Genomic DNA, 19,582 nt, shown 5'->3' with positions numbered 1-19,582 from the left:
ATTGGGAGTTGGGAAACGTGCAAAATTGACGTGTACGTGGATTTGAATGCAACTTTGTACCGCGCGGTTTAGACAATGACCGGTACGGTTCGACACCACCAACAACGGCGGCGGCGGCAGCAGGGACAACTGTTTGTGCAGAGTGATTATCCGAAGGCAATACAACGCTACTTATGGTAATTGAGCCCGGGAGATGAAAGGTACCTGGTGCAATGTGCGTGTACACTTCTTCTTCAGCAGAAGCAGCACGGCCGGTAAGTCATTATTTGTGAAATGGAGATGAATAATGACCAGATGAGAAGGGGGAGGACCTCGATCTCCGATGAACCTGTACCTCCGTTAGAACTGATGCACGGAAGGGAAAACAATTCCATTTCAATGAATCGTCGATGCAGTTAACGCTACGTAGTAGGCCTGGCCACGAGATTCTGACCCTGTTGCAAGTTTTTGTTGCCAGATTTTATTTTTCCGTGTTACTACTGCAAGCAAAACAAGCTAATTACAAAACCCAACAAATCTTTTTTTTTCCATTTGCAATGATCTGACAGATGACTGCTACCCGGTGTGTGCAGCATGTCTTTGGTGCAAACAAAAACAAACCATGCCAAAGTAAATCGATCTGCAGATCGCTGTTTTTTCAGCGGTTCAAAAACATTGAGCAACACCCGGCAAAATAATTGACTTATTGCCGGTAGATATTTTAATTGAATCGCGGGTGTGTTCTCTCAGTAGGCTCTGACTTTGTAGCAACATTGTTGTTGCTCTTCGCATCCTACTACTTCGAGACATCTGTGTTGCAAAAAAGGTCTGGATACTTCGTGTAGCCCGGGCAAGGTGTCCCTCGAGGGGATTCAGCAATTAAAATACCACTGTTCACACTAGCTCAAAGATCCGTAAAGGGGGTCACCAACTGTCAAAGCCGGACGCTGACAGAAAAGAGCGTTGCGCAACACGTGGCTTCAACACCGCCGACTACGATGCAGTGGCAAAGGTTAAGGATCATCAGTTCAGGATAGACATTCCAAAAGGGGATTACTACCACTTCAAGGAGAGTTAGGCATTCATTGAACGAGCTGTTATCTAATCCAACGCGGCAAACGCCGTTCGGTTTACCAATAGCCTGCTACGATCAACAACAACGTGCAGTTGCCCGCGGGTCATCTAGGTTAGGTTCGTTTATGTCTTACTGTCCCGCCACAGTGTACAACAATAAAGTGGCGATTGAGCAGAGTGTTAAGACTGTGTCGTTTTGTGTCCTGCGGCCATCGTAAAGCCTGCTGCGCCGGCTGTCACTACTCGCTGACACATGAATGGACCCACACGCTACTGCTGCTGTGGGGGTTGGTGTCCATGGGCGCGAAAGGTTCGAAAAACCTCAACGGTTTGTTTGTTGTGCGCGGGACTAGGTTAGGAGGTCGGACTGGCATTAGGGCAAGGACGTTGGATTTTGATGGCACTTTGCCAGGATCTGTCAACTGTTGAAAAGATCGGAGAAATATCGATGCCTCTGTGCTCTCTTGTTCTAACTAGTTCTAAGCTTAGCACCAGAGAGCACAGAGGTATCGATATGATAAAACATAAAGCAAAACGAAGTAGACACGAGAGTTGTTAAAAGTGCAAGAAACGTTGTCTTTTGCAAGCAGAACATAACCAAACTTTTCTGCGCCCTCAGCAAACGTCAAATCAATACAAATTGTTGCCGGATCTCCCTCGGGAAAGGCCCGGCAGGGTGTCAAAAAAGGTAAACAAATCACTTTGTGCATCAGCCAATAGCAATCATCGCAATTCGTCTAGTAATCCGATCAAAATATTTACCTTTTTTGACAGTCGTGGCGGTGTGATTTCGAGCCTAATTTTTAGTTTTTTAAACAAAGGTATCACAAAATGTGCTAAATGCATTTTAACAGTTATGCTTTTGTACAATAATTGTAAATACCGTTAAATTCATTAAATTTATTTTTTTCTAAAATGTTGCGTTAATTTTGTATGTGATCCCAAAATGTAATATTTGATTTTAAATACAAAAAATATCGTATTTCAATTCTGGAGTTTTTTTTAAAAAAAAAGGTCCAATAAAACAAATTTCCAGTGTTTGCTTTTTGGGTGTTTTTGAAACCGCCTTGAGTCAGGGGTGTTAAAAAACCACCAAAAAGCAAAAACTGAAAATTTGTTTTATTGGACTTTAAAAAAAAAAACTCCAGAATTCATATTTTTGTGTGGTTCTATAAAGTTTTAAGTAATGGTAAAAAAAGTAAAAGGTGTAGGTAAAAGTGAAATATATTTTCAAATTGTATTTACTTTTACTTAACTTTAAAGTAAAGTAAAAGTAAAAAAAATCAATTTGAAAATATTTTTCACTTCTACCTACACCTACCTACACTGAAAAAATGATAATGCTATAAACGTGAATATATCTTGGTTCTCAAATTCATGAACACAATTCACGATTAAAGGAATCCACTTTTTTCCGTGTACTTTTAGCAAAAACACACGAAAATTTTATTTTTTAGATAATCAAAAATACACCAAAAAATTTGCTGATTGATTGAAAATAAACCTAATTTTTGGAGAAAAAAAAATTAAACGCAAAAAATATCTTTTTGCAATTCCGTTGTGAAACAAATTACTTTTCCTGTTATGAAAATGGGCTACTTTTGTCTAATGAAAATTAAAAAAAAGGTAATAAATTTCGATTCAAGTGCTGAAAAGTTCTACTTTTCAGCACAGAAATGAGTGCTAGAAAAATTGAACTTTCCATACAAAATGAACACGATCCATACAAAAATACTTATTTGTATGGAAATTGACCACGATGGGGGGGGGTGTGTGTTGAGATCCACGTGGTTTATGGATGGCCCCTTGTATTTGGAAATAATATTCATTAAATAGAAATTCTATTCTAGTGCACCGTATCTCAAATTCACCTAAAGTTTTATTTTTGCGAATATATAACAGTTTTCTTTTTGAGCAGTTCTCTACGGAATCGGTCTTTTTTCTTTAATTTTAATTTTTGTATTTTTTAATCCGGCTGAAACTTTTTTGGTGCCTTCGGTATGCCCAAAGAAGCCATTTTGCATCATTAGTTTGTCCATATAATTTTCCATACAAATTTGGCAGCTGTTCATACAAAAATTATATGTGAAAATTCAAAAATCTGTATCTTTTGAAGGAATTTTTTGATCGAGTTGGTGTCTTCGGCAAAGTTGTAGGTATGGATATGGACTACACTGAAAAAAATGCTACACGGTAAAAAAAATTTTGGTGATTTTTTATTTAACTTTTTGTCACTAAAACTTGATTTGCAAAAAAACACTATTTTTATTTTTTTTTATTTTTTGATATGTTTTAGAGGACATAAAATGCCAACTTTTCAGAAATTTCCAGAATGGGCAAAAAATCTTTGACCGAGTTATGATTTTTTGAATCAATACTGATTTTTTCAAAAAATCGAAATATCGGTCGCAATATTGAATGTTTGGCCCGTTTAAAATGTTAGTCTTGATTTTAAATTTTTAAAAATATTTTTTTCGAAAAGATCGGAAAATTTCACGAATGTTTCATGTTTTAACATTGTAAATCGGACCTATAGTTGCTGAGATATCGACATTAGAAAATGGTGGGTTGTTTGGGTGAGACTTAGAAAACATCAATTTTCCTGTTTTTTAGCCTTTGCATAGCAATATCTCAGCAACTATGGGTCGCATCAACAAAGTTCAATAAAGCAAAATATAGAGAATTTTCTCAGTTTTTCAAAAATATTTTTTTTAAAGGTGGGCAAACATGGGCACTAATTTAAAAAAATGAAAAACTGCGACTATTTTCAAAAAAGTTACCTAAAAATGGCTATAACTTGAAAACGGTGCACTTTATCAAAAATTCACTAAAGTACTTTTTGATTGCAAATTCGATTTTACATCGAAAAATGAAGTTGAAAAATTTTTGCGACCGATATTTCGATTTTTTGAAAAAATCAGTATTGATTCAAAAAATCATAACTCGGTCAAAGAGTTTTTTGCCCATTCTGGAAATTTCTGAAAAGTTGGCATTTTATGTCCTCTAAAACATATCAAAAAATAAAAAAAAATAAAAATAGTGTTTTTTTGCAAATCAAGTTTTAGTGACAAAAAGTTAAATAAAAAATCACCAATTTTTTTTACCGTGTATCATTTTTTTTCAGTGTAGTCCATATCCATACCTACAACTTTGTCGAAGACACCAACTCGATCAAAAAATTCCTTCAAAAGATACAGATTTTTGAATTTTCACATATCATTTTTGTATGGACAGCTGCCAAATTTGTATGGAAAATTATATGGACAAACTAATGATGAAAATTGGCTTCTTTGGGCATACCGAAGGCACCAAAAAAGTTTCAGCCGGATTAAAAAATACAAAAAAATTGAATGACCGAAAACTCAGAGAATTGCTCTTTTTTCAAAAGCGCCATTTTTTTCAAAATTTTTGAAATTCCTATAAATTGTCTTGAAAACTTTGAGATACAGCCACAAAAGGAAATAAATAAATTCAAGATTAGAAAAGTACTTCAGACTTGAAACTGTATGTAATAAAACCAATTAAGAATTCTGAAGCAACACGAGAAAAGGGCGGATAAGCATTTCGACAGCTGAAACTATTTTGCAAATTCCGAGCCAACAGGTGACTTTTTCACAAAAATCGAAATGAAAAATAAAAGCTGGCCTTCTCAGCTACCTTTTAACTCCGCGGGTTTTGTCAAATAATTACCTGTTGGCTCGGAATTTGCAAAATAATTCTGGCTGTCAAAATGCTTATACGCCCTTTTCAAATGTTGCTCCAGAATTTGTCTTCAAAATATCAAAATAAAAACCCTTGAAAAAAAGTTATCTATCAATTCAATGAGGCTTTTACAATGATTAAATTTTATATTCATGCCATGACATTAACAGGGCTTTTTATTTTAGAAACTCTTTTCAACTTGAATAAAACCCATTTTCATTTAAATAAGGGGCACGCCTTATTTTTTAATGTTTATATTAATTCAGAAATTGTACTTGAAGCTGTGCAGACTTAAAACTAGGAAAAAATTGAATTAATTATTAATTACTTATAATATACTGTTTGTTAATTTATAAATTGAAAAAGAACCTGTGAGATGATAATCGCTTCCTAGAACAAAATGATCATGGAGAAATATATTTTTGTTTCAATTTGCCGCTTGAAGAAAGTAAAAAACTAAACCCTGAAGATGTTCTCCTTGCAACAGCAACAATGTTGAACATGTTTTCATTTATGCTTGGGTTATGCTGTTGTTGTTGTTGTCGTGGTTGTACTAGAGTGTTGTACTCTTATGTTTTTAGCGTACGCATCGAATGAATTCTTCATCCCACATCTGGTTTTCCTTGCTTGAACTTTTTGCAGTGAAGCATTGTTATTTTTTTTTTGTTTTGTTATTTAGGGGTTGAAGTCTAGCTAATATTTTTAAATAAAAAAAAAAGTTACTTCTTACTGTTGTTGTTAGAAACACTTTACAGCTTTTGATTTTTTTTTTTGCCGTTTTAACTCCATTTTTTAAAGTGAGTTAAAGTGAACCAAAGACCAACCCTGCCCTACTGCTGCTGCTTGCAGGAGAATGCAATTTACCCGCTCGCAAAGCAATCCCTCTGCCTGTACGAGGAAGGTGTGCTGCGGGGCTTGAAAAATCTTGCAATTATTTGTTAGTTTAAAAGATATCGGAAAAGGTTATCGCTAGCACTTATGTATCGCGATACCGGGGATCGTTAATCTTTTTTCGCCCTGGTCGTCGTCGAAGCACGTTCCACCACCGAGAGAGGGCTGACTCGTGTCGGAGACCACAAGGTGGAGCATAACCAAGAATCGAACACCATCGAGGGGGGAGAGGGGGTACAAAGTGCGCCAAAGTGTTGTGCCCAGAGTGGATATCGATGTTCTTATGAGCCTGGGAGGGGACGGGTTCTTCACTCCCCCCACACTTGCTCTTCAGCGCCCTTGGGTTCAGGCGATTCTTGGCGCGCGAGGGTGAAGTTTATCGCACTCACAAAATGATCCAAATCTCGTCTCGTTTCCCGAGACGGTCCCGAGTCATGGTTCTGAACACGATCGGTTTTTTTTTTCTGTTGTGGTTTGTTGTTGTTGGGACACAATCGCGCGACGGTAGTGTCGGGGATGACAAATTTGTAAATTATCCCTACAAGCTGGTGACACATTGCGCCACGAGAAGCTTTGGGAGGTCAGCTTTCAGCGTCACGATTCAGCTGAGGAAAGAAAACACTCAAAAGGGGGATGTCGAATTTTTTGACAGAAACTCTGACATCGTGTGAAAAAACATAAACCATTAAGCTTCTGGCAATTTTGCCACACGTCATACATTTTTTTCTAAACAGTTGCATAAAAAACCACTTTTACACTGCTGTAAAAGCACTCAAGAAACTCATCCCCATGCCCATCGGACGACCCATTCCGAATCGATTCCCGCGAGGTCGTCGTCTTCTCCAGCCATCTCTCAATCTTCTGCCAGCCAACCAGTCAGCCCGCAAACGAACATCACGAAAACCGCTTGTAATATTTTTATTAGCTCTCCTGTATTAACTTATTATAAATATGGATTATCGGAGGCTCTCGGACTTGCTGTTGCTGGATCTGTCGGAGAAGAAGGGAATGAGTTGGATGCAAGTAGACGTCGCAGCTTTTGGAGGAACAACGCAGAGTGAGTTGAGTGCAGCAGCGCTAGGAAGATAGCGCGTTTCCTTTCTTCGTTGTGCTGCGCTCATGGAAAAAAAATGAAGCTGGGAGTTATGGATCTATCCATCTAGTGATGTGAAAGGATGTAATTTTAATTAGGGAGCTTTTGAGAATTTCTTATTTCAACAAATAAAGTGTTTAGTTTGTATCCAGACTGCATAGTGAAATTTTACTAGACTTATTTTCTGCTTATAATTATAAAATAATCATAAAAATAAATTAAATTTCGAATAATTTATTATTTTAACCAGGCGCATACGTCACTTTGTTTAATTGCCGCTGTTTGTCCTTATATATGATGCCCGGGAGTTTTCTAAACCATATACAAGCGAAATGTAGGAACATAGGATGCATTATGTTTCGATTTTTATATTAAATTGCTATTTCACAAAGTCAAAATGTCTGAAAATGACATTCTGAAACAACTTTGCCTTCCTCACCTTACTATAAATCACTCGAAAAATTAACTTATTAATTTGACCCCGTGGACCCACCTTCACGTATACATATCGATTCAGAATCATGTTCTGAGCAAATGTCTGTGTGGATGTGTGTAGGTGGGTGGACAAACAATTGTCACTCGATTATCTCCGGACTGGATGAACGGATTTTGACCGTATAAGTGTCATTCGATCCGTCTTGGGGTTCCATAGATCTCTATTTAAAATCAGCAAGTTTAGTTAAGTACTTCAAAAGTTATGCTAAAAAACGACTTTGGCGTATGTCCGGAAGATTGTAAAAAGGGTGGTTTTTGCAGGAAAACCTATCATGTTATACATTTTCAGAAAGGTATCAAAAAGACCTTTCCAATGAGCCCAAAACGTTGAAGATCTGACAACCCTATCAAAAGTTATTAGCACTTAAGTGTTATCTATACACTTTTTGGAGGCTGGATCTCGAATATTTCAATGAAAATGATGTCCGGGTTCATCATGCGACCTGTCGTTAGTTAAATAATTGAAAACCTTTTAAATGAGCCTAAAAAATCGAGAATCCGACAACCCTTTCAAAAGTTATTAGCACTTAAGTGTTATTTATACACTTTTGGAGGCCGGATTTCAGATATTGTGATAGAAATATTGTCTGCATCTTCCATGCGAACTATCGTTGTTACGACCGCTGAGATGGCCACACTGCCGAGCGGTGCAAAGTCGGCGGTGTAATCGGCCGACTCCATCTAGTCTGTCAACGCGCGCGAAAGGAAAAAGCAAAACAAACACAAAAAGTTCTCCATTTTCTAGAACAGGCAGAAGATTCTGTTCGCAGTGAAACAATTATTAAACAGTCGTATAATTTAGTGCGTTAGGGCCGAAAATCAACGTTTATTTGAAGCCTATCCAAAAAACACACCTGTAAGTAGAGTGAAGAAGAAATTAGTGCAAATTTTGTTGAATCTAATAAGAATTACTTACCAGCTGCGCACGACGATTGAAAAACAGCACCGTTCACCGTACCGTCACTTGGCGCCACCTCGGACGGTGATGATAAGCTGTGAGTTTACCTGAAAAAGAAGAAATATGATTAATTAACAAAATATAAACAATAAACAGGAACTGGCGAAGGAGAAGGACTGTAGGAAGGTCAAGGAAGGAGGTTTATTGTGAGGAGGAAGACTATTTGAGTGAGTAGAAGAAAGGAACTGAAATCGTACATATACTTACCCTGAAAATATATTTTTAGTTTTAAAGCTGCTGGAGACAGCTGCTACAGAAAATTTAGTTTTTCTCAACGTTCATCCGAACAATCGTTGAATAGGTTTTTATCAGATCTTGCGATAAGCCAGAAATATGAAGGTCTGCGAACCCTATCAAAAGAAATGAGTAATAAAGATGATTTGTTAAACATGTTATGGGAGAATGATGCTATTTTTACTGAATGTATTGACTTTATGAATGTGAGGAAGGCACCAACCACCTAAAGGTGGATTAAGTAAATTTTATTTGAGTTATCGAAAAAAAAAACCTTCCTGAGATCAAATGCATCAAACAGAATGATTTTATGTTTCCATCAAAAAAGATATAAACATTTGAAAAGGGCTTATTTGGGACCGTAAAATCGCTCAAACTTTTGAACAAAAAGAGCTAGCTACTGTGATTTTTCGTCAAAAACGTATTTTTTTAGAAATGCTCCGAAAACACCAAAATTGCCAAAAATCATACAAGAAAGTTACTGAATAGAAACACTTTTTGAAAGGGTAACTCTAATACTTTTCATATAAGGGCGTTGCAAATTTTTTTCAAAGTTCCCCTTCCGAAATTGCTCCGAAAAATCAGGGGGCAAAACAAAATTTTCAGGATTTTAAAAATTTCAATAGAAATAGAATCTGACTTACAATTTTTGGATTGATAATCAGATTTAGCATGTTTGAGCTCACCTGAAAATATTTAAAAAAAAATTTGAGATTCCAATGTACAGCATAGCAACAACTTTTTTCACGCAATAAAATGTTTCGTCCTTATCTTAGATATTTTGGAAACGAATGATTGCAAAACAACTAGACAGGTGTACAATGCATTTTAAAACATTTTTTTTTTATTTTATATTTTTTGAAAAAAAAAATGTTTATGCAACATAATAACACAAGACTCTGGCCTAATTTGATTTTTATTAATTTGAAGTGAAAGCTTTTTGAAAGAACAAGCATTTTCATACATTTTTTTAAATGACGTGATGGAAGCAAGGGCGTCTATGCGAAGTGTCTCTTCACTCGCTACAAATTTTGCACGGCCAAATTTCTTTAAATTATTTTTTTAGCCTTGATAAAGTCACATAAAACAAGTGTAACCACAAAACCAACAATTTTGTTTTAAAATTTATGAGATCTTCTTTCTTATACATTGCTAAAAATGCTCAAAAAAACATTTTTAAATCTTTTTAGAAACAGTTTTAAAATAAGAAATACAAGAAGCATTATTTTTGCGATCTGCATTTTTGGTAATGTTTCAAGGGACAAAAACTTTAAATTGAAATTAGCATTGGCACAATCAAATTATTCTGTTTAATTTTGGAAGAAAAAGCATTTTTGAAACATGATTTGTTTTGAAAAACTATGAAAATTATTCAATTGATTGCTCTGATAAAGCATTACAAATCCAATTCAAAAAATTCTTTAATTAAGGTTTTGATTTTTGTATGAAGAAAGTGATTTAATAAAATGTTTTCGCTTCCCACGCCTTGTCTTTTAACATCAATTCCTTCCCTACTAATCCCGAGTAGGCCGCGGGTAATCGGCTCCCCTCCCACTAACATTTACACACAAGATCCTCTGTAATTACTCTTAGCTTTAAGAAAAATGTAATTACAAAAGCCGACTCGGTCCTAACCAGGTCCCAGTACCGAAAAGAACCTAATAAAAATAATTTATGAAAACAAAGTGATTTAATAAAATTTTGATATGTTGTATTGTTTTCTTTTTAGTTTTTTTTATAAATTTTTATTTTTATTCTCATTGGCCCATTTCAATAGTGTTACTAAGGAAGGGAAATTGTAGTTTATATAACAAGCTACAATTTTTTTTTTTTTTCATTAAGAGTCATACAACGAAGTTTACCAAGATGGGCGAATATGACGAATGCTGAAAAATCAAATTTTACAACGAGTTGCTTACACAATTTTTACAATTCCGAAAACACGCTTTTTGCATAGAATTTTATATCAAACATCCATGTGTTAGGTAAATTCACGATTCAAAACAAAATGAAAATAGTAGTTTATGCAACAAGTAGCAAAAAGAGGATTTTTTTAGCACGAGTCGTACATTTATTCAACGAGGTACACCGAGTTGGATAAATACGAAGAGTGCTGAAGAAATCAAGTTTTGCAACGAGTTCCATACAATATTTTTTGCAATTCCAAAAAACACACACTGAGTGAAATTTTATGTCAAATTTTCATGTATTTTGTCAATAAATCAAAAAAATTTTGAAGAGTGTTACTTTTCGAAACAAGTGCTGAAAAGTTCAACTTTTCAACACCCATTTGAATGCTGAAAAGTAGAACTTTTCAGCATTTATTTTGAAAAGTGTTGCTATTCGATTCTGTTATTGTTGGTACAGAAAAGTAGGCTATTTCGTCGTTCAAGAATGACAGGAAAAGTATGAAGTTTCACGACGGAATTGCAAAAATGATATTTTTCGACTAGTGCTGAAAAGATGAACGTAATTTTCAATTCTGTTTTTTTTTTGGTAGAGAAAACTATAGGCCGTTTCGTCGCTCGAGAATGACAGGAAGAGTTAGTAGTTTCACGACGGAATTACAAAAATATTTTTTTAGCTACACAGTAAAAAATAATGTAAATTTGGAAGCTGTAATTTTGGAAGGTTGAATATTACCTCTTTTATAATGTAATTTTACCTCAATTTAGACTGAAAAAGTGGCATTACACCGGAAAAGTGGTAAAATTACACATTTCCTGAGGTAAAATTACACCTTTTTTCTGACATAAAAGATGTACTCCTTCCCAGATGTAATTTTACCATGATTTTTTTTTCTGTGTATTCCGTCGTGAAACTACTCACTATTCTTGTTATTCTAGAAGGATGAAACAGCCTACTTTTGTCTACCAAAACTAACAGATTCGAATAGAAACACTTCTCAAAACAAATGCTGAAATGTTCTACTTTTGGATGCTGAAAAATTGAATAAATACATGGACATTTCACTTATCATACCATTCAAAGGTTGTTTTCGGAATTTCAAAGAATGTTGAATGCAACAAGTAGCAAATCTTGATTTTTACAGCAATCGTTGTATTCATCCAACTTGGTGAAACAACATCAACTTCAGCTCATTTCCCAACTCGCAAAAAGACAAACGAAGGTGCAATGCACGGCATCAGATTTGAGCGTTGGTTGATTGTTCCTGCAGTGTTTTTAGATTTTGCGGTGAAGTTTTTGCCTCCAGTGCAGGAAGAAAAAAAACGAGCTGTGCAGAGAGGAAAAGAGGAAAAATCCAGACATCATCATCATCATTGCCGTCTTTTCTCCTTTCTGTTTTTTTTACTTCTCTTGCACAGTTCCTAAGGTGGAAAAAGTTATGATCGATACACGAGGTTTCCACTGAATGATGGTTGGTGATGATGAGAAAGTAGCTTCAAAAAATGAAAATTTTGATATTTTTGCCTACCATGCATTTAATTTTTATTTAAAGAAGTAGTTAAAAATTTTCATCTTAAATATTTTTTATTTCTTTTCAGGTAATTCATCAAAATTTGTATAAAATTTTAAATAAATGGTATGTTTATAAAATAAATCGGAAATGCTGCAAACCTAAGTTGAACAATTTAACCTCAAATTAATTAGCATCTAAAATAATGATCAAAATTTCTTCTCCATGTATCATGAATCATAAATTGATTTGTGTAATAACAACTATTAAAATTTACAAAGTCACTTTATCAAGTACAAAAGCTGTTTTTCGACACTGCCCAAAGTCAAACCTCATCCCACACATCAAACGTGAAAAAGTGCATCTCCACCGAAATCCATAAAGATTTTACAATGCCCGCAAACCGTTTACGAGCGAATTAGCCCGGGCCAAAACGGCATTATTACCGAAAACAAGGGTGCAAAATTGTTATTTCCCGCACGCGGTCGTTAAAACGCATCACTAATGCATTTTCGCGGTAATTATGCGACTCATAACCGGTCCCGTTTTTAGTTCTTGCAGCAATTTTTTTTTTTTTTTTTTTTGAATAAGAATAATCAGAATTCATTAGCTCCACGAGGGGGAAAAATAAATATAGTATCGCATTATAAATTCGCAGTTGTCGTCGTCAGCCGCCGCCACCACGCCAAAAATACATCCCGTGGGGCAATAAAATTCCGGATTGCAACAAACTTGCAATTCTTCTCGACCTCGACGGAGTGCTCCGGGAGGTTCTGTGGGGGCTGCAAAGTTTTCGGTGCGGGATCTTACTTTCGCACCTTGTCCCGGGCTGATGTCGTCGAGGTTTCGGAGTTGTTGGCAGCACGGGGGTCAACATTTGGAAAGGGACGAAGAAAGTAATTCTTTCTATCAATAGATTAAACAAAAGACTACATTTCAAAAACGATGTCTTGAAAAAATTAAATTTAAAAATAGGAACATGCCAAATAGGTTACGTTTTCCCATTGAAACCGTCAAAGTTTTTTTTTATAATTAAGCAATAAAATAAAATTCAATGACCATTTATGAAAAATAATTATTCAGTTTAGTTGTGTGTTAATTTCAATTTAAATTTAAATTTCGCACCTCACGAAAGAGCATTGATAGCTAAAGTTCAATTCTTTTTCACAAGTCCAGAAAAATATTTTTTTTCAGAAAAGTGTTCATTTCTTTGCTCATTATTTATTCTTCATATATATTTATTTCTTATTCCCTGATACTTTAGCATTTTTAAATGTTATTTCCGAGTTTTATGAAAAACTTTCATCAGCTTACATTATTTTTTAATTGTTGCTGTTTAACCTACTTAACTAGATAAATTTTGACTACCCATTCGAATAATATAAACCAGGCCTGCCCAACGTCCGGCCCGCCCTGAGGCCATTTTATTCGGCCCGCGATGGCATTTTGAAAATAGTTCTATAACTGGCCCTAAAGACTGTTCATGAAATACTCAATAAATAAATTTAGTGTCAAAATAGAATAATTATCTTGAGATTAATTTTTTAGAAATAACAAACATTTATTTGATCTATTTTTGCTTTTTACATAAAATTTGGCTAATTCATAATTTTGTTTGGATTTTGCCTTTGTATTTATTATTATTTTATTTCACATTTTAAAAATCTTTATGTTTGAATTTAATTCTTATCATTTTTATATTAATATTTTCATAATAAATTATTTAAGTTGAAAAATGTGAAAGACACTAAATTTAAATTTCTTAAAGTTTTGGCTGTTTTCACTTCTAATTCATTTATTAATTTTTTCATATGCAAAGCAATGTTTTTTTTCAGAACAACTTTTCAATGATAACATTTTGCTGGCAAAAAAGCTTTTAAATATATAATTAATCATGTCGAAGATAAAGATCGTTGCTATTTTTTTTAAAATACTAAAAAAATCATAATACGTCAAGAAATCCAATAATATTTTTTTTCATACATTCTTAAAATAAATAATAAGAAATTTTAAGAATGATGATTAAAAAAACACCAGAAATATATTTTTTTACACTGTTTTAAATTTCGTGTCTTGAAAATCATGTTAAAATGTTTTGTAAAATATTTGAATAAAGATGCACAACAACGCAACAATAGTTTTTTCGCAAAGAAGATTTGAATCCAAATTTCGATTTAATACATTTTATTTTGCTTCGTTGATTTTTCAAACTTAAAAAAAATTGTTACAATGAAATTAGATTTTTTTTAGTCAATAATATCAGCGTATTTAATTTTAATCGACAAAATTGTTACAAAACGATATTAACCAAAACAAATAAAAATAAATTTAATAAACACATAATTGTTTTTCTCTCTTAAAATCAGGATACATAAATTTTATTTGCAACACTACTTAATTTATTTGTTAACTTGAAACAACATGACAAAATTTACCTTTTGAAAAAATATGTTTACTTTTACCAAAATTAGTTCCGGCCCGCCACTGCCAAGAAGGTGCTGTGTCCTATCCCTCGCCTAGACCAGACCAAAATCCATGATAAAACTGACAGACCAAATCTGTCAGACCAAATCTGTCAGACCAAGACTGTCAGACCAAAGAGCAAAAAGTAAACAATCTTGGTCTTCGACTTAGGTGCACACAAATCAAGAAAAGAAAATTTGAAAAAGAATTTTATTTTTCCAATTCAATGAGTGGGTTTGGACTGCAAAATTGAATGTACGTCAGAAAATGATTAAAGAGTGCGGCGTCCTGTACACCGACAATTAAATAAGCAGTTAAAAGCCGTATTTTTCCATTTTAAATTTAGATCGCGTTTTCGGTTTACACCTGAAAAATCTTGAAATTATTTATACGGATTTGTGATTCCTCTCTTTCCATCATTCCCTTGGCCACTGCATCAGAAAAATCAGATCTGGCTTACAGGGTCAAAAGGTTGGGCACTTTAAATGTATTCATCAAAAATAACTATTGAATTTTGATATATATTTTTAAAATAAAAAACACAATTAATAATTTAAAAAAAAATTAAATAATGTGAGATTTATGTGTATTTTTAACTAAATAAATGTATAAAGAAATATATTTTGCATAAAAATGAAAAAAATGCGTCAATGTTTCGTGCAATTTTACTCAAAAACTTGTACTTTTTGCAATGGTTTCTAAGATTTTTGTTTGTTTTTTGTTTGTTAGGTTTATTTGTTTTTAATTATTTGATTTTTTTTTCAAAGATTTCTCCCATCCATGCAAAAGTTTTCTCGATATAAGCAGAGAATTTTCCAAACAAAGCAACAAAAGATTGATAATTGCTGTGATATTATTGATCCATTTAATCTACTTTACTCAAACCGAAATTTCGAATGGGTTTGAAAATTCCTGATTAGGTTTTTGAAATAAATTATACCTAAAAAATATTTTTTTTTTTTTGAAACTGGTGCTTGTCTGCTTTTCATAAGAAATGGGTTCAAAAAAATAGAAAATGGAAATATAAATAATATAAATAGTTTTTCTCAATTTTCGCAATAAAATTTTCAATGATTTTATTTTGATTTATGCACATTGTTTAAACACTCTTAAGCCTAAAAAACAAAACTTCTCCTGACTTGAAGGTTGTTAAAATTGACAGTTTATTTTAATTTTTTCTAATAATCTCAACAGATAATTTTAAAATTACTTCCATTTTCTAAAAAAAAATCTAAGCAATCCCATTATTAACTGTCTGGAATTCCATATACTCTTTAACGGGAATTGTAGGCACCGGCTCCAGACTTTTTAAGCCAGTAATAAGGTTAAAGTTTGTCTCGATTGTTATAAATTCATGTTAAAATTATATTTTTTTTTAAATAAATGTGTAAATAATTTAATATTTTTGTATTTTTGTAAATAAATTATTTATTCAATAAATTTTACATTATGAAATTTCTTCAACAGATTTTCAAGCATTATTCAGAATTTTTAACTCTGATTGTACAAAAAGATTTTATTTTTCTTAAGTTTAATAAATTTCGTGAAATTTTACAAAAATGTCGAGTTCCCATATTTTTGTAACCAGACTTTTCCTCGTAGAATGAGACACTCTTTTTAACGTATAATGTTATAATTGGAAATGATTTATTTATATTTGAAAATATAATATCTGATTAAAAGTATAAAATTGGAATTTTCTTAGTTATCAAAAAAAACTGCAGTCGTTCAAATAAATTGAAATACTTCAGAGTGATATTTCAACAAATTTGAGAAATTCGAAAACAAAAACACGTGTGTGTCATGAATTCAAAATAAAGTTGCTTTTCTTGAAAAAAATAAAATGAAACCATATGATAACATCAAGATTCGAATTCCCGGACGCTTCGAAACCAGGACACCTCATCTTTTTTATATAAGTATTCAAAATTATCATCAAAACTGTGTTATTTGATGAATTCTTGCATAAACTTTCATTTCAAATATGTTTGGATGCTGTGGCCAATGCAAAAACAATTAAATTAAATTAAAAAAATAGGTTTATGAAAACTGTGAAACATTTCTCTGAAATATTTCATAGACGTTCGAAGCACCGGAAAGGCAAAGCAGAACTTTATGGTTCTGATTTCCTTAAATTCCTTAAACTATTTATTCAATATATATATTGTTTTGATGTTAACAGCTTATTTCAGACCTGAAGAATGTCATTCACTTAAATTTCGGTCCAAATTTGTGCGACTCATGAGCAAAATCGAGTGTTTGGAATCAGCTTTTATCAGTGTCCGGGATTTGAAGCACACCAAGTCATTTTAAATTTGAAATACTGATGAAAAATGGTTATAAAAGACATATTTTGCATGCATTCTCTAAAAATTGACTGTGCAGTAGTACATGCTCTATGAACTTCGAATTAAGATCAAAAATTAGAATTTGAAGAAAGAAAATTTGATATATTCACTAGAAAAAATAGTTTTATATTCAATATTCTGCCCAAGGAATCCCACAGTTTTGAATCGAACCCTTTCCAAATCTTACCTCCGACAACTTCTTTTGTCCGGTCGAGATGGATGACTTTTGTGCGCCGCCTCCCTGACAGACGGACCGGGCCGACAACGGCCCGAAAACCGCCGGACGGCTCGACAAAACGGCCCGAATTCCGTCGGTTTGTCCGACGGAATTCGGGCCCTTTTCGTGCGTATATGCAACACTTTGTCCGACGATCGTCGAAATCGACGTTTGAGAAAATCGACGTTGACGGGCCGTTGTCGGGCCGATTTCGGGCGACTTTGTTATTTAGATTGTCCTGCCATTGTCGGGTGCTCTCGTTTCGGATTTTCTGGGTTGATTTGATGAAAAATAAAGAACTTTTATTTGCAAACTATTCTTTTTTATTATAGTTGTCAAATGAAGGTAAGGGTAATATGTCACATTTAATTTGTCCACATTAAGTTTTGATTGAACTAATTCCAATATATTTGTGCAGGGGTGGCCTTTTTTGTCTCGTAGTGCACAGATGCCAAGCTGGGAACTCGGGTTGGGTACATCCTTGGTCTTATCCTCGGTGGCCGTTTGTTTTTTTCAACTCCATCTAAAATAAAAATCTGGTTTAACAAAAAGTCTGAACAAACCATAATTTAAATATTCATTACCTCATTAGTTTATTGGTAGGTCTAGGTTCTATCCTGCCCAAAATCTGTTTTTTTTTTCACAAAATATAATTTCACTACGAAAAAAAACTTATCACGTTGGAAACCCACGAAAATTTATCTGTCAATAATTTTTATCAACGCCTGCCAAGATTTTTACACGCACTAGATGTCGCCTTTTTGACATTCGATCAAAACGCACGACAAACGCTCGAAAATGGCAGGACTCAATCGACATCGAGCAGCTAGATAACTAGATAACGATTCGAATCGCACGACCGCGGGACTGCAGTCTATCAGGGCTGCCTCACGATTTGCGGTTTGCTGCGGCCGCGATTTTCGTGTGGTCGTTACGGGAAATTAAAGATTCTTCACCTTGACCGCGTGCGACCAACACCGGTCCTAGTGTTTTACCGTTGACAGGTCCCCTCGCCGGGCAGGTCACTGAACTGCAATTGAGACATAAATTTGAGCAAAAGGCGACAAAACCCCGATCTTCTGCGGAATAAATCTGGCTTATTGTCACGGGGGTTCGGAAAGTGACTACAAAACTTGGCAGCATCTTCGACAACGAGAGGTGGGGGGCATCCATAAAGTACGTAATTCTGGGCGAGCATTTAAGCTCCCGCTTTCGTCTTGATGATTTATGGGAAGTTCATTTTTCATAAATTCTTCCGCGGCTACACGGTAGCCGGTGGACATCCCAACCCCACCCGGGATGATGGCAACGATGACAGCAACTCCGGCTGCAGTAAGCAATCTGGCCGCGGATTGAAAGGCCATAAGTCAAAAGGAATCGCCAGCCAGAAGACTTTCCGCGCGAGTCATAATCGTAAAGTTTTAGTGCCGCGATGATTATTATTTCTCCTAGAAGCCACTTTGGGCACAGCAATAATAATTGTTATAAATTCACTGAAAATTAGATGAAAACAAATCTTCAAATCAAATCTTTCTAGAGTTTTCATAAAACAAAATACAAAATCTAAAAAGAATTCAAGCATTTTTCACTGTGTACTTTGTTGATGTTGTTGAACGATTCTTGGGGTATTGTTGGTGATGACAGCACAACGCTGCCACACTTCTGCTGCGCGCTGCCCAGAAGGCAGAATGTAGGTGAATCACCTTTCCGTTGCGGGCTGCTGAGGGCCGGACGTTGGGGGCATCTCTCGATCTCACGTGGACAATCGGCGCATGACATCATGGGGATGTGTGGTAATTGAAATAAATTTAAAAAAAGTTGCCTAAGGATAAGGTTAGAAGCATAGCTGACATACCATTGCCTTAACATATTTCAAGAAGTCCTACAAATAATCAAACAAAATTAACAGCAAATAAAAATCAACCGAACCATCCAATAAATCAGCACTTATATCATTTTAATGCAACTTAAAAACTGAAAGAGTTTAAGTCTTGTGCACTGAAAAACATGAATTTAAAATAGTAATGCCTGATGAAAATGAATTAAATTGAAAATTGTTGAAACTGTTCAATGTAAAAAAACACACACAGTTGCATTATTCGAAAAGCATGTTTAAAATTCATCCGAAGTTTCAAATTCAAAGCATAATTTTGTATTCTTACAATATTTGAATCCCTCGTAAATCTCATAAAACAACCATGAAGAAATCGAATATTTTATCTGGTGTTTTTAAAATCAAACTCGTTATTTGGAGCAAAAAAATCATTTGATTATTTATTTTTGTGATCTGTAGTTTAAAATTTGTATGAATAATAGATGCAACATTTTGAAAATGCTGAAAAACATTAATCAATCTTCCCAAACAAATGAATGTAAATTTCATTCAAATTTCATTCTAAAATAAGTGAGGCGCTCAATGACTTGATTTTTAATCTGACATATTTTGCACCCATTTACTTTTTTTCTGCTAAGAAGTAGTGCGTCCATCCAAGGAATTCTCGGGACAAAATTCCAGGGAATTTTCGAAAACCGGAAACTCTCGAATCCCGTTCTTTTATATTTTGTCCCGGGAATTCTCGAAGTTGAAAAAAAACTCTGAAAATTCAGATTTGGTTAAAGGTATCGATGAATTTAAAAGCATTAAAATTTGTATTTTGCAGTAATCAGCATTAATTTAGCTTATTAAGGAAAATTTATAAAATTTAAGTTT

At 34.1% G+C, this 19,582-nt stretch overlaps 1 protein-coding gene and 1 long non-coding RNA gene across 2 annotated transcripts in view; both read left to right on the top strand.

The window, feature by feature from the left end:
• Positions 1–19,582, top strand: part of LOC6034919 (tetratricopeptide repeat protein 28) — a 304,947-nt gene that overhangs the window by 125,341 nt on the left and 160,024 nt on the right. The window lies entirely within an intron of this gene.
• Positions 8,047–8,305, top strand: LOC119768632. The gene is made up of 2 exons (XR_005278115.1): positions 8,047–8,090; positions 8,154–8,305. It is a non-coding gene; the product is annotated as an uncharacterized LOC119768632 (long non-coding RNA).

Source organism: Culex quinquefasciatus, chromosome 3 (assembly GCF_015732765.1).
Source record: "Culex quinquefasciatus strain JHB chromosome 3, VPISU_Cqui_1.0_pri_paternal, whole genome shotgun sequence".
NCBI lineage: Eukaryota > Metazoa > Arthropoda > Insecta > Diptera > Culicidae > Culex > Culex quinquefasciatus.
Note: the sequence above shows the minus strand (reverse complement) of the source record. Positions and strands in the feature narration are given on the sequence as shown.